We start from the raw sequence: 16,948 nt of genomic DNA, 5'->3' as shown, positions 1-16,948 counted from the left end.
CTTCATTTGTACCCGTATATGATCATGGTGATATATTATATACACATACATACGAAACCTAACAGACTCATCGCTCTTCTCTTTCACTGCTATTGTTATCAACTTGTCAGACTTTATTTCTGTTATTTCTTCGTTCGAAGGACATTATACAACTCGTTCCTCGTGTTTGGTCCAAGCTGAAAAAAAAAAAACAGCTGGGTTTTATCTTTAATGCCTGGAACAACATAGAGGAACATTTGAAAACGTCCTGTTCTCCATTGTAACTTTTTGGAAGTTGTTTCTGTGATATTTGACTGTATATTACTATGTTTTTATTTTTACGCCTTTTTTTATTTTTTATGTCACGTTTATTTTTGTTGCGTTTTTAAATTTTGTTGTCTTTTGTTTGCCTTCGTGGCAAAGTCACTCTTTTTATTCTAAAGATCTTGTTTATCTCGAGATCTTGTTCATCTCAATGAGTTTTTTAAACTTGGTTAAATTAACTGAGTAAATTCAGCTACGGATGAATCACAAAATATTTTTTTCCCCCACCAAGTACAACATCCTGTTCCATTCAAATTAAAGGTGGGGTCTCCGTTGTTTGGAAGCCAATGTTGACATTTGAAATCACCAAAACAAACACGCCCCTAACCCAAATGGGTCCCACCCCTGTTTTGATAGCTCCGCCCCACACATACACCAGACAAGTATAACCCAAGTATAACCCAGGCAAGTATTATGGCGGAACCTGTTGGGGCAGCTGACCGAGGGTATATTTTTTTATCAATAAATGAACACAATGAGTAATACTATGGTAATACAAATGTGTTTTTGTAGTACTGTGTGTTGTACCGTGAAAGGTTTAGCTCCGTTTCACGTGGAAGACGTTCAGTTCTCTCCAGCGCTGGAAAGCTGATCCTATATTAACACGTCCTACTTCTTACCTTATCGTAAGTTTTTCTTCGCTTTCTTTCTTTGTTTTTATCCTCCATGTCAATGTTAAAACCGCTTTCTGCTAATGTCACACATGCGCACAGAACACTCTCTCTGCCCATATTGACAAGACACGCCCCTTTCTGCTCATTGGCTACACGTTTGTTTTGTATTTGTGTTGTTTGTCGTTCCGACGCAGTTTTCTGAAGCATTTCTCAAACGACGGAGACCCCACCTTTAATGGATTTTTTTTATGCTTTGCTCTACTGTTACTCCCATGATGCTCTGTGCAGGATTGTGTCTCGCTCCACATTCAGAGCATGAAGGGGAGGCGAGATAAAAAAATAAAATAAAATAAAATAAAAAAACGCTTGCCGTCGTTGCCTTATGAGTCACTGTTAAAGGTAAGTTTAACAACTTTGGTATCAGTTACCTGAAAGTTCTTTCCAAAGCTCATGAAATCTTTCTTAACTGACAGGCAAGAAGAGACATGTTGTGGATTTTTTCCTTGTTTTCGATCTTAAGATCTGAGTTTCAAAAAAAAATTATACAGAAGAAAAGGAGAATTTCACTAAATATCACACCCAAAAATTCAAACATGCGGAATCTGTGAGGTCAAGGTGAAGCGTTATGACTGAACCACAGTGTGTGACTGTCTCGTGTGTTAGTGTACGAGCTGACAGAACGTGTTCATCAGTAAAAGGGTAATGTGATGACTGCTATGGAAATTTCGGTGCTAAAGCGGGTGGCAGTGGTGGTTAACAGCAGGCTGCGAGGCTGGAGGTTACCTTGTGTTACGAGCTGCTAAATAATTCTCTTGTCGGATGTGGTCACAGATACAGGTAGAGGCGTTTGTGTAAGCAGAGAGAATAATATATCGATTTGTCTTGTTTTTATACTCAGGAATATTGTATCAAAGCTATAGCAAACACGGAGCACCATTAATCAGTTTCATCCTTGTTTAAAACATTCATTCATTCATTCATCTTCTACCGCTTATCCGAACTACCTCGGGTCACGGGGAGCCTGTGCCTATCTCAGGCGTCATCGGGCATCAAGGCAGGATACACCCTGGACGGAGTGCCAACCCATCGCAGGGCACACACACACTCTCATTCACTCACACAATCACACACTAGGGACAATTTTCCAGAGATGCCAATCAACCTACCATGCATGTCTTTGGACCGGGGGAGGAAACCGGAGTACCCGGAGGAAACCCCCGAGGCACGGGGAGAACATGCAAACTCCACACACAAGGCGGAGGCGGGAATCGAACCCCCAACCCTGCAGGTGTGAGGCGAACGTGTTAACCACTAAGCCACCGTGCCCCCTGTTTAAAACATAAGAATCTCTAAATATTTGTAAACGTGTCTTCCTCTAAACACTGCCATCATTTTATTTGGTTATTAACCAAATTAATAATTATTTATTCATTATGAATTAATTATTTGAACAACTGCAAAATATTACCAGAATTAGTCTGGCTAAGTTATTCGAATTTTTTTTTCCCTTTCATAAAAATACCACACCTCTAATCATTTGCATATCGCACGTGATTGGACCAGAGCCCGTGAGCTTCCTATGTGACATCACAAAGCAGGGATTAACATTCCTGGAGATGACCACGCTAAAATATAGAACTGAATCATTTCCACATTTCCACCATAACAATACAGCAGGACAAGGAATGCTAACGTGCTAACTGTCCTGTGTCTTAAACCGAGATGCCTTTATCGTCAAAAAGTACATCCGAAAAAACATAATTAAAAAAACCTCAGACATTTTACTATTATAAGTTATAACATACATAAATATTATTAGGAGTAAAACCTCACTAGCACACAACGTTAAGTGTTTATTTTGATCATGTTCACAGACAGTGTTGTATAAAGTATTAGAAAGCAATACTTGAGTAAAAGTACAAGTATAGTACTAGAAAAAGACTTTGGTAGAAGTGAAAGTTACCTTTTAGAATATTACTCAAGTAAAAGTCTTAAAGTATCTGATATTTACTGTACTTAAGTATCAAAAGTCAGTTTCTGATATTTAATGTACTTAAGTATTTGAAGTAAAAGTAAAAAGTAAAATTTCAGTGATTTTCTGTAGGCATAAGAGCAGGGGCGGTTCTAGGGTCTCATCTTTAGGGGGTTTTTAGCCCTCAGTGAGAATTTAAAACAAGAAGAGTTTTATATTATATATTATATGACTACATAGTAAGCCAAAAGTTATGGTGTTATTTAAAATGGCAAAAGTGGACACCAAAATGTTATGCATGATGTAATGATGCCAGTCTTGAATCAGATCAGTTCATGTATGTGTGCATTCTCTACAAACAGTGTGTCCAATGAATGCAGTCATTAATAAAAAAAATATTCACAAGACAAAAACCAAATCAATAAATGTTATTTTTATTTAGTATTGAATGGATTGTTTGCATTAATATTTTGTTTGTGCTACAACTCTGGTAATAAGAATAGTGACATTTCACTGCTTTTGGTTGCCGTCTTTGCGACTTTCTGCAGATTAACGTTATAGATAAACGCCTCCAGCTCTGACTGCGCGTGGACGCTGCGCGTCCCTGTGCTTCTCCGTAGAGCGTGCGGAGCGTAATGCAATCTAGGAGCAGTGATTCGCCAAACCTCCCTTATTGCAGTCACACACATTTCTTCTGATTTTATTTTGTAGTAACGAGTAACGAAGATGTTTAGTGGAAATATATCGGAGTAAAAGTGTACATTTTATCTAGGAAATGTAGTGGAGTAAAAGTGAAAGTTGACATAAATTTAAATAGCGAAGTAAAGTACAGATACGTGAAATTTCTACTTAAGTACAGTAACAAAGTATTTGTACTCCGTTACATTACAACACTGTTCACAGATCGTGATGACGTTTACGGCATTTGGTAGATGCCCACATCCAGAGTGACCTACATTTTATCTCATTTTAGACAGCGGAGCAATTGAGGGTTAAGAGCCTTGATCAGGGGGCCCAGTAGCGGCAGCTTGGTGGACCTGGGATTTGAGCTCACAACCTTCCAATCAGTAGTACAACACCTGGGACACTGAGCTCCAACATCCCTAAGAAGCTAAGTGAGGGATTCTGCTGTCCAGACTGAAGTTGAAAAGTCGTTCTATTACTGAAGGAAAGTCAATTTTTGGACAGATTCAAGAACCATTCTCCTGCCCCATCCCACGCATTATCATTTAAACCGAGACGCAGGGTACAGCCGAGAACAAACACGGTTATATAAAAAGACTGTTACAACAGCTGAATCAGTATATGGGAAAATATAGGGAAAGAAAAGTATAGAGAAAGAAAACGCAGAGAGTTTTCACATGGTGCAACAAAACCTCAACCTGAGAAGATTTCTTCCTGGAGTTCTAGTCTATATTCAGACTCTTTACCTCAAATCTTATCTCATAATCTCCATAATCACCCTCACACCCTTCCAGCGCAGCACCGGACCCTGCCCTTTAATGATCCAGTAGATCCACAGTGCATATGAACAGATAGACAGACAGACAGAGAGCAAGTTCACACACACACACACACACACACACGGATGAATACGAGGACGGGAATTTCTACACAAGTCACTGTAAATGCGAATAATGTTTGTTCACTAATTAAAGCTTCCAGTAAAAAACATTGTATTCTCTCTCAGCGTAATTGCTGTTTGTTCGGTCTTGCTGTGTTTGATCAAGTCTCGCCCACACAGTGCATGTGTCGAGCCTACGTGCCCTTTTGTAACCGCTTGAGTTCATCTCCTGGAAGAGAAAAAATAAAAAATAAAGGTGTGGCTTCTTTTCTTTTGTATATTGCACGGTTTATTGAATTTTCTCTAGTCAAATTAAATGAAATTATATGTGAGGGAGAGGCCGGGTTACATCTGGTCAAAACGGAGAATGCCGGAAGGCCGGGTCTGGTGACAGTGGAAGGAGTTTCCCTTTTTCCCTGAGCTTCGTCACCGGGTTGCCATGGGTGACTGCTAGGAACGAGAGGTTGAGAAAGAGAGCAAGAGCGAGAGAGAGGAAAAGAAAGAGAGAAAAAGAAAGAGGGTTGAATGGGTCTTCCCCTGGCCTCCTCCCACACTGTTGAACCTTCAAACAGCCTGGTTTGCATTCCACCTGCAGATACGAGCATGATTCATCTTCCTCAATGAGGGGGGTGCTCCATGTCTATAAATGGACACCGTGCTTTTGAAATACACAGCATGCGCGTCTGTGTGTGTGGGGTGGTGTTTTTTTGTATCTTAGTGGGGAATGAATAAGGAAGGTCTGGCAGGTTTAATACTGTGGGGACATTTCGTTGGTCCCTAAAACAACTATTTTAACCAACTATTAGTTTAAAGGAGATTTCAGTTTGGTTACTGAGGTGATGTGTAGCTTAAAACAGCCGTATTAACAATTTTGTCAATAGTAAGACATAACACGTGTGTGTGTGTGTGTGTGTGTGTTTGTATTTTATTTTTTTTACCAAATGTCCCCACAAGGACTGAAATATTTACTTGTTTTAACCTTTGGCTGCTATTCAGTCAGTAAAAAACTCCTCATAAGGGCAGCAGTTCAAACAACGTGCGTACGCGAGTGCGTGCATGCAAGTTTGTGACTCCCAGGATAACATTATTTTGCATGTAAAATAGAGCCACAGCCTCGTCAAAGCTCTCTAATACCTTCAGATTGTAACAAACGATTTTCTCCCAAAATTCCATTAAAAATTGTGTTTTTTTTCCAGCCCAGAGCAGACAGTGAGTTGAAACTGTAGCGCACAGACAGCCAGGATGACTCACACCTCTTTGAAGGTCTGCTGTTTGTTCGCTGTGGTGGCAGGGTTGTGCGATGAGAACAGCAGATGCAGCGTGACGAGAGGAAACCCGTCAACCCACAAAGCACGTCTGGGCCTGCTGACACCACGCCTGAGCCTGCAACGCTGCACTATGCTTTCTCCTGGAACGCTCCTGAGAGAGGAAGCATGCAAAACAGAGAAGAGCCATAACGCTCTCTCTCTCTCTCTTTCTCTACTCACTCCTACACACACTGCAGCAAACTACAGAACAAACACAGCAGGATGCTTCACACTCTCCGTGTCCTCTGTTTCAGTCAAAAACACCATGTGAATACACTCAGAAGTCTTCAGGCCCAGGTGAACCCTCCCCTCCCGGAGACCTACGCGTTGTGCCACTTTCACAGCGAGTTCAAAAAATGCGTCATTTTCAACAATCTGACTAAGCGCTTGTGACAACTGGACAAGTCATTTGGCAAAATTTACCTAAACCTATGAATAAGTGTCTACGTAAACAACGTAAAGGCAGACTCGGTCTTCATTACACACAAAAAAGCTGTACTCTGTATCCAAATTGTTTCAGTTAAAGTTCATGAATCTTTATTTAGTCACTTTATAAGTTTTTTTTGCCAATGCTACAACCAAAACAAAGCGTCGTTTTTTGGTGCAACTTCAGGTTTTTTTTTTTGTGCTTTTTTTGGAACTTAAAGCAAATGAAGCGAACTTTAACACTATAACAAGATGGAGATGGAAATCAAACCGGCATGAAAAATTTAGGTCTCTCCAGTCGATCGTACTTAGACATTAAATAATCTCTCTACACAGCGCCGTTCCAATATTTTTGCCACTCGTAAAAAAAATCCCTGTTAACCGTATACGTGAAAATAAAGACAATCTGACAACAGATTTGTCCGCAGTATGTTACATCAGCTTATAAACACAGCGCTGCTGAATTCTGACTGGTCAAAAGGTGCTGATTCGTTATGTATATCCGCAGCTACGACGGCAGTGTAGCTGCAGTCCGGCACTTTCTGAAAACTACGCCGTCGTTTCTATAGCGACGACTAGCAAGTTTTAAAAACGTATTTAATTGTTGATACAGTATAGTGGCATTGTTTTATCAGATTTAGAAGGATTCTCTAGTGTCAGTGCTTTGTAAAAGTCAGAAGTAAAGCTGTAACTGACACACAACACACGTCGGTGTTTGTGGCCGCAGAGTTCTCATTACCTCTGCGTTTTCTTTTTCTTTTTTTCTTATCTTTAAGAGAGCAAAAACAAAAGACTGGTGAGTTATAGCCACTATAATGTTAGTCACGCAGGAACTAGCTGCTTTCTGGGACATTCCTCTCCACTGAACGTTGTCGGTTAGCAGCGACAAACTGCCGTGCTGTGAAAACAATGAAACACTGCAGAAAATAACGTCATTGGAAAATAATCTACCTCAGGTTTGTGTCAGTTTGCGTCACATTACACTGCCGTCGATTAGTTTTCTATAGTCGGTCCCCTCCAGGACTCGCTGAGGTATTTGTGATCGTTGCGACTAAGAATGTTCGATTTTGTGTCTTTTTTTTTACTTTTGTGGTGCGACTTCCTGGAGGCACTGTATAACAGCACATTCTGGTTTATTTCTTACAACCGAAATTCAACACTGATCAGAAAATTTCAACTCAAGTGTATAATTACTATTAATACCAAAATACTACTACTGTAATTTAGTATCAGATCAGTGCAGCATTCACTTCTGTTGTTTTGACTTTTAAAACTATTTGAAAACTTAACAATGAGGATAAATTTTTAAATATCAACTTTTATCTGCGAACACCGAAGAGCTTTACATCTATCCTGGATGACCCATATGAGAATTAAAGCTCTTTTTTTTTTCTTCCTTCCAGATGGACGGCCATTTCTGCACGAATGCACTCGCTCTACATCGGTGTGATGATGAACAGCTTTTGTTTTAGATGCCCTTGACACCCAGAATATACACACCTCCTGCTCACATCCCCAAAGACATGATATCTAGCGCTTCTTAGAAATTACAGCCAGCCTTTTTTATTTATACATACACTGAATCACGTCTAAAAAAAAAAATAAAGGAAGGAGACCAAGAAAAAAAATCGGTTCCTCAGATTCACTATGAAATAACTTAACGCTGGAGTCCCACAGAATGCCAAAGTAACAATTTAACATTAGACATTAATGGTTGTTTAGGACATATGCTCGATTCTGATTGGTCAAAAGATATTGCATGTCAGGGCTTGTTCATTGGCTGATCCACATAAATGGATTAAAAAAACGTGCCATTGTTGTAACTGTAGTAAACACACATAAGGACCAGCAGCATTAGGTAAAGTTCACGTCACCCATCAAAATGTGGACCCGAATGGTATCTCAGCCATTTTTACATGACTGTGCCTTGAATATTGGTGCCAAACGGCCTGGTTTGAGTATTTCTAAAACGGCCGATCTGCTTGTATTTTCACATGCGACAGTCTCTAGAGTTTATTCATAATGGTGCAATTAAGAAAAAGCGTCCAGTGAGCAGCAGTTGCTGAGTAAAGTTGCTGAGTTGCTACAAGTAAAAAAGCATCTCAGAATGAACGACATGATAAAACCTTGAGGCAGATGAGTTCCAGCAGCAGAAAACCACATCAGGTTCCACTTCTGTCAGCCAATAACAGAAAGCTGAGGTTGCACTGGCAACAAATTCATGAACATTGGAGAGCCGATGCATGGAAAAACATAGCTTGGTCTGATGAACCTTTATTTCTGCTGAATCACACAGACGGTTGAGTCAGAAATTGGCACCAACGGCATGAATCCGCGTATCCAACCTGCCTTCTGTCAACAGTCCAGGTTGGTGGAGGTGGTGTAATGGTGTGGGGAATGTTTTCTTGGCACACTTGCAGTCCAATCATCGTTTGAATGTCACAGCCTTTTGGAGTATTGTTTCTGAGCATGAGCATCGATTCAAGGCCACAATTTACCATCATCCAAGGTGATGATGGTAGAACGTTAGAACGTGACAATGAGTTCTGTGTTCTTCGCTGACCTTTCCGGTATCCAGGGCCATTTTGAGATGTGATACAACATGAGCATAAAATCGGCAGGATTTGTACGAAGCAGTCATGTCGTAGACCAAAAGTCAAAGGAATGTTTCCAACACCTTGTGGAATATATGCCCACCTACCCACAGTATTAGTGTAGTGTTCCCAATAAAGTGCTCAGTGAGTGTACATGTATTTAAAGCATTTGAGTTTAATAACAATGGTCAACAGGACCTCAAAACAAAACAGTAATTGTAGCATTAGAGGCTCTGATTAGCCACAGCACCGCAGTCAAAAGGGATTTAAAAACTCTTGAGGTTTCTAAATCCAGCAACACTTCTCCTATTTTAGCACCATAATAAGATCATGTGCTGCCTCGAGCTTGCAAGAAGGATTTCTGGGATGGTGATTATCGCCCCCAGTAACTCCCACAAGCCCTGGTTTTTCCACTCGGCCATTCTGGTGATGTGGTTCTGATGCTAGCTTCATGTACAGATTTGGAAAACCTCAGTGTTGTTCTCAAGGACGGCTTTGATTTCTGTGCAGTTATAAATATAGAAGCAGAAGGAATTTACCCCTAACTGACCTGCCAAACCTGCGAGGTCAGGACTTCCTCTGAGAGACAGAGAGAAAAAGAGCGAAAGAGGAGTGAGACAATTCATCATCAAGCCTTTTTTTTTTTCTTTTTTTTTTTTTAAACAAAGCTAAATGTTTGCGACATGTCATTATTTTGAAAGATTTCAAACTGATGCAGCAACATAAACACACATTTGTTTTCGGTTTAAAAAAAAAAAAAAAAAAGCAGAGAACATGCACATACTTTCCACCGTATGGAAATGTTTCCAATAACAACGACTGCAAAACCTTCGCATGCACAACATTTTAGCTAGGAGGTGTTTTAAAAGACGGAGGAGGCCAGAGAAAAATGATCAAACTTTCCCACTTCAGCGCTACTGAAAATTCATGATTCATCCACATCCTGCTGATGCAAACGCTAACAGCTACATAACCTATACTTAGATGTACGTTCGGTGAACCTCACCTCACCACGGCCCTCAACCTGCACGATCTAAAAACGCCGGAGTCGCATTTTGCTTATTTTCATGGCGTACACATGGAAATTTTTGGTCATGTGACCACTCGATTGAGGCTACACAAAAACACGATTTACATAAAAACCCAGAGAACTTCACACACAAGCACGATATGAACACCCACAGCATGCGTGACACCCACAGCAGCACAAAACTGGTTTATATTTTGTTATTGTGGGTCAGAGAGTTCCCGAACGGTGTAATATCAGGTTGAGGAAGAACGAGTTTGGCAGGAACACCTCACCCTGTGGGAAAGCTGATGCTGCCGTCACTGCTGCTGCTGCTGCTACTGCTTTCAGGGTTTCCACTGTTTTCTTAACCTCCAGAAAAATCCAAAGTAGCAACAGAGCAACATTTGCAAGATTTTGTGTAGAGTTTGATGGGTATGAAATCATCCTTCAGAAAAGCATTATATAACATCACACCACAGCTATACAACAACTATAACTATTAAAACAGAACAGTGATGATTAAACCTAATTTAATAAAGTTTGTTACTGAATTATATAATTATATGCACCCCCCCCGGCCATTTTATATATTTATATATATTTATATATATATATATACACACACACACACACACACACACACACACACACACACATTATATATCATCTGGCTGACTTTTTTTTTTAACATTTTGTTCTTCTATGAGAGGAAAAAATAAAGTGTGCTTGGTGATAGAAAAACATTATAACTGTAACTTCTATAACATAAGCAACAACAGGAACTCACATGTTTCACACTTATTCTACACCATTTGGCAGAACCATGAACAATAAACGTGTACAAATAATCATCTTCAGGCAAGTATCTATTAGTGAGACACTGCTTCAGTAAGTCAGGTTACATCACAACAATCACAACAACCTGTCATTGATTATTTTCCTTTCTAAAGTTCACCTTGTGACATTTTTCCCTCATCTTTGAAGATCTTATCTTAAACTAGCGCCAGTTCGATTGCTGGACCGTTAAAGTCACTCGGCTGACTGTTTAACTGTGTACATGGAAATATCTTTTCATTTTTTTGTGATTAAGAAACAACATCCCAACGTCTTGGGCTCATCCCAGGAATCAGTCACAGTATAGTCAAACTGAACATCATTCCAACACAGTATATAGTAGCTTTACTATTCAGTAAACAGTTGTACATGAGAAATGATGTAGAATGAAAGAAAGAAAGAAAGAAAGAAAGAAAGAAAGAAAGAAAGAAAGAAAGTGTATAGTTGTATTGTACAATCACTGTCCCTATATGTGTTAATTTCTGCGGTTATTTATGCAATATATATATATATATATATATATATATATATATATATATATACATATACACACACACACCAGTATGATGTCATCAATCCTACATCATCTGTACATCTTATAACATTTTGATCTTGGGACATTTTATGCAGTACATAAAATGCAGTACATTTTACTACAGTACATTTTATAGCCCAGTGCAACAACAAGGATAAGTAGTTTTCTCTATAAGAGTGTAATAATACAGCTTGTGCTGTTAGACACTGCAGGACTTCTTATTGTCACTGTGAAATGAGTCCAGAGAGCAAATCAATAAAAAACCAACCCCAGCCTTAGGGACCTCAGAGCACTTCTCCAGGACAATTCCCACTACAAGCACTAAAGCAGTGTAGAGAAACTAAGCTTTTGTGTCACCTTACCCGGATAATCGTGGTGTTGGTTGTTGCAGAAGAGCAGAGAATCTGACTGTCAGTGAGCTCGAGCGCTGAAACGCTCCAGTATTTACCTGCACAAACACACACGCCGGCGCGCGCGAGCGCACACACACCGAGGATAGAGCTTGAGTTTGTTTTCCAGCGAAACACCGAGTTCAGCGCGACGACATTGCTGAGGAAGTGTGTGTGAGTGCGTATTTTGGTTGTGCTCCGTCTTCGTTTAGAGTGACTGAGTGGCTGACAAACTCACAACCAGCCACTCCTTCTGTGTGTAGAGCACCGCCTAGAGAGAGAGAGAGAGAGAGAGAGAGAGAGAGAGAGAGAGAGAGTGTGGGGAGGGAGAAAGAGAGAAAGAGAGAGAGAGAGAGAGAGAGAGAGAGAGAGAGAGAGAGAGAGAGAGCGAGAGAGAGAGAGCGAGCGTGTGGGGAGAGAGAGTGTGTGTGTGTGGGGAGGGAGAAAGAGAGAAAGAGAAAGAGAGAGAGAGAGAGAGAGAGAGAGAGTGTGTGTGTAGAGAGAGAGTGTGTGTGAAGAGAGAGAGAGAGAGAGAGAGAGAGAGAGAGCGTGTGGGGAGGGAGAAAGAGAGAGAGAGAGAGAATGTGTGTGGGGAGGGAGAAAGAGAGAGAGAGAGAGAGAGAATGTGTGTGTGGTGAGAGAGAGAGAGAGAGAGAGAGAGAGAGAGAGAGAGAGAGAGAGAGAGAGCGTGTGGGGAGAGAGAGTGTGTGTGTGTGGGGAGGGAGAAAGAGAGAGAGAGAGAGAGAGAGAGAGAGAGTGTGTGTAGAGAGAGAGTGTGTGTGGAGAGAGAGAGAGAGAGAGAGAGAGCGTGTGGGGAGAGAGAGTGTGTGTGTGGGGAGGGAGAAAGAGAGAGAGAGAGAGAGAGAGAGAGAGAATGTGTGTGTGGTGAGAGAGAGAGATAGAGAGAGAGAGAGAGTGGGGAGAGAGAGAGAGTGTGTGTGTAGAGAGAGAGTGTGTGTGGAGAGAGAGAGAGAGAGAGAGAGAGAGTGTGTGTGTTTAGAAATTTCACTGACACGCACATAGCATTCTATCACACACTGAAACAACAATAAGCAGGATTAAAACAACTGCAATCACAAGCAAATACTCAACACAAGGGGATAGGGTTTGTGTGTGTGTGTGTGCGTGTGTGTGTGCGTGCGTGTGTGTGATGAAACAAAATGATAGTGAATAGAAAGCAATCAGAAAAGTGAATGTGTAAGTGCTCCCAAGTGAGATGCAAAAAGATGTTTCAGTGAGATGGTTTTGAAAAAAAACTAAACCATGATGTGACAAAACAACAAACTACACACCAGGAGACCTGTCACACACTACATAATCCACCATGTATGGTTTTAACACACACCTCTGTCCTGGTGATCATTAATGAAAACAAGGTGTAACACATGTGGTTGTTATATACAGAAGAAAGAAAAACAGAAACGTTACTGACGTGATGGGCGTGGTCTTTTATGTTTGACCCCGCCCCCTTTCACAATGCATGCAGGCTTAATGATAACAATGTAATTAAGATAATCTAAATCATATCCTATGGCCTTCACACTCACCAAATTTCCAGATTTCTGTAAAAGTTTGAAAAACCGTCACGCTGACGGAGGACTATATTTACAAATTTAACAATTTTACATGCTGATTTAAGTGAATAATTTCAAAGGGACTGAAGCAGCTAATGGCATGTTATAATTTTTATAATTATAAATAATTTATTTTTATTGTTAATTATTTTTCATATTTTTTTAAATAAATAAATTTATACACATGAAAAACAAAAAAAATACATTATTTGTAAACATTATTATTATTATTATTATTATTATTATTATTATTATTATTATTATTATTATTTTATGTATTAGTTTTGTAGACTTCATTTATCAGGATGCTGTTTGTTTCCCATTTGTCGTATTACTCAACTCTAGTGGACATTACTGTAATTGTTCAAATGCTGGCCAGTTAGTTGTTTAAGTACAAACAAGTGATTAAAAAAACAACACAACAATGTACTGATGGTAGAAGTGATAGTCTGACTATTGCTGGGGTCCTATAGGGGTCATATAGCATTATGGGGTCCTATGGGGGTCCTATAGCATTAGAGGTCCTATGGGGGTCATATAGGATTAGGGTTCCTATAGCATTATGGGGTCCTATGGGGGTCATATAGCATTATGGGGTCCTATGGGGGTCCTATAGCATTAAGGGTCCTATGGGGGTCATATAGGATTAGGGGTCCTATAGCATTATGGGGTCCTATAGCATTAGGGGTCCTATGGGGGTCATATAGCATTAGGGGTCCTACAGGGGTCCTAAAGCATTAGGGGTTCTATAGGGGTCCTATAGCATTAGGTCTTAAAACACTTGTGCGGCGTGAACAAAAGATGGTCCTACAGGGGTCCTATAGCATTAGGGGTCCTATAGCATTTAGGGGTCCTATGGGGGTCCTATAGCATTAGGGGTCCTATAGGGGCCTTATAGTTTTAGGGGTCATATGGGGGTCCTATAGTATTAGGGGTCCTATAGCATTAGGGGTCCTATAGGATTCCTATAGAAATAGGGGTCCTATGGGGGTCATATAGCATTAGGGGTCCTATAGGGGTCCTAATTGCCATTATTTTATTTATACTTAAAGTATTCATCGCCTCTTATTTGTTTTTATTTAAGTATCAGCTCATATTTCATGTCCCGTGTCCTTTCCCCTTCAGTGAATTGCTTGCCATTAAACATTTGTAAACCCAACAGCAAAACCATTAACCTCGGCAGCTCGGCTCCACATACCGTATAACGATAAACACGTACACGGTGTAGTGATGAGATCAGTGAGAAACTCGTTACATGTTCGGAAATAAATATCTGTTTATTAATATTGTCCAAAAAACACACACAACACAAAAAGCGACAGAGGTAAACGGTGCCACATCCAGAACGACAGTCTAATGTGGAAATAAAAGGGAAACCGTCCAGCTTGACTGCGACAGGATGAAAAACCTGGAGAAACACAAAGCATCAGTCCCACATCACGTCATAGCTCCTTCTCTTCTCCGTGTAACCACAACCATGCTGTAGGGAAGGAAACATCAGCGCCAAACCTTAGGTACCACATGTAGTCATGGATACGAGAGGCCTAAGATATAAAGCAGAAAATATCTAGAATATGTTCACATGTTGATTATTCTTGATTATTAGTCAAGACGTAGAATTCACAGTATAACTGACTCGGAAACAAACGCGTCAGTATTACGGACTCTTTCTTGTAACTTTATAGAAGTTTGTCATCCAATTCTTTCTGGGTTCTGAGCACACGGTGTGTGTAAAGAGCGTGAAATACAGAAATCCTGATTTAAAAAAACAGAATAAGTCTCGATCACGTCAAGACAACGTTAGTGCGTCGTGAAACAACAGCCAATCAGTTTACCACACAAGCTGCCTCTAATTTGCATATTAATAAATTGTTAGAAACGATATGCTGATCGTAAATATGCAGCGTTTCAATGCGTAATTTTCACTAAGGATATTTTTATTTAAGCATTGTTTAAAATAGAATAAAAACGTCAAATGTAAAAAAATAAATAAATTAAAAAAATGATATTTTCGGCACTAGTATGTCAGTTTAAAAGTCAAAAAGTTTTAAAAAATAAAATGTATTTAAAAAAAAAAGTGACAACTTTTCTGCAGAAACAAGAAGCTGAATTATTTATTTTATGGTCACTTATTTTTTTATTATTTCTTTATTCATTTATAATTATTTTACATCATTTTAATGTTTAGAAGAATTAATTTTGAAATTTCTAATTACATTTTCCTTCCGTTTTCCTATTTATCATTTTGAGAGCAAAGGGCAACATCATGAAATACCGATTTGCTTTTTCCTCCCTGTATGAACTTCATTTAAATTTCTTTGCTTCAGTGATTTTTAGTTTCCTCTTATTGTCCCGCTGTGTTGTTGAACAAAGTGCGGGTTTTACACCTCCACACGTACACAAGTCACGTTAAATATTCTCCATGACTAATTCGAAAATAAATCCCTCTGACGTGGTCATCTGGACACGCGAGTCTGAAGAGGAACGAACAAAACGACATACACCATCAGGGTATGAGAGACAGTTCATGTTTTTCTTTGCATAAAATATATATATATATATATGGGCACAATGAGCAAAACTCACAAAAACACTTGTGTGGTGTGAACAAAAGACGACTGCAGCACGTGTTACAGCAGAGCGTCGTTTAAAATCAACTATATACAGCCAAAAAAACAAAACAAAAAACATATATATATATATATATATATATATGTATGTATATATGTATGTATATGTATATATATATATATATGTATGTATATATATATATATATATATATATATATATATATATATATATATATATATATATAAAAATAATACACACACATACATACATACATACATACATACACATATATATATATATATGCAAATAAATTCTCAAATTCGTCACTATTCGTTTTTTTTTTTTTTTTTTTTAAACAGAGTGATCAATTACACAAAATATAAAGAAGTAAAAACACTAAGTGGCATCGAGGAGAAGAAAGATGGACTAGTGGCTGGATCTGATCAGATACGAAGCCCGGGCAGAGATTTGATCTACTTCGACTGTAAAAAAAACGTGACATATTTCCTGTCATAGACCTCGATTCTTTCAGTCATCACGATTCTAGTTATTTAAATAAAATAGGAACTGATTACGACATCCTCGAACCTGACACACTTCCTTAATGAATCAGTAACGTGAGCTTATTTTCTGATGGAATTTTTATTATTTTTTTTTTTTTTTTTTAAAAACGCCATGAGGTTCGGGGAAAGAAGAAAAAAAAAAATCGAGCGCGCGAAAAGCGGAAACGTGACGTCGCGCTTAGAAACGGTATTTAACAGAAATAAATCGCACACCGCAGCCGTGAAGTCGGAGTTCAGAGGCGATCGACGATTACAGCCCACATGGATTTCGCTCTCCGGTTTCTCCTCCTGTTCGTTCGCTTAAGTGCCAGCAGTTTAGCGGATGTCAAAAAGATTATGTTCCTTCTTTCTGAGGTCTGTGCTGCGCGGGCTGATTTTTCTGAGCCGCACCGAATCACGGCTTTAATCGCGATCGGCTGCCGCGGCTGAAGCTTAGGTGTAAAATCACAGATGTAAAACGCACAGGAAATATCCTCATTATATACGTTTAAGACACTTAATGTATATAACGTAAATATTTATATAGAATATGATCTATAAATAACATACGAGCTATCCCCTAAATCCGAGGCGATCTTCACTAGCTTCTGTAATGGTGCCTTTAATCCTCACGAGCGAAAGGAAAAAAACAAACAAAAACAAAGAAAAACGTCTTAGCTATTCTACAATACCAAGAATAGATAGCATATATG

The 16,948-nt window shown here is 39.3% G+C and overlaps 1 protein-coding gene across 2 annotated transcripts in view; it reads right to left on the bottom strand.

Moving 5' to 3' along the window:
* The window catches only part of dgkaa (diacylglycerol kinase, alpha a), a 46,723-nt gene extending 34,862 nt beyond the window's left edge, over positions 1–11,861 (bottom strand). The window contains exon 1 of one of the 2 annotated variants that reach the window (XM_060893692.1): positions 11,521–11,861. The gene's annotated coding sequence lies outside the window, so the exon portion shown is untranslated. The remainder of the gene's footprint in view (positions 1–11,520) is intronic. The other variant, XM_060893693.1, reaches the window with a different exon arrangement.
* Between the last annotated feature and the right edge of the window lie 5,087 nt (positions 11,862–16,948).

This window comes from Tachysurus vachellii, chromosome 19 (genome assembly GCF_030014155.1).
Source record: "Tachysurus vachellii isolate PV-2020 chromosome 19, HZAU_Pvac_v1, whole genome shotgun sequence".
Classification (NCBI taxonomy): Eukaryota; Metazoa; Chordata; class Actinopteri; order Siluriformes; family Bagridae; genus Tachysurus; species Tachysurus vachellii.
This window is presented reverse-complemented; position numbering and strand designations above follow the sequence as displayed.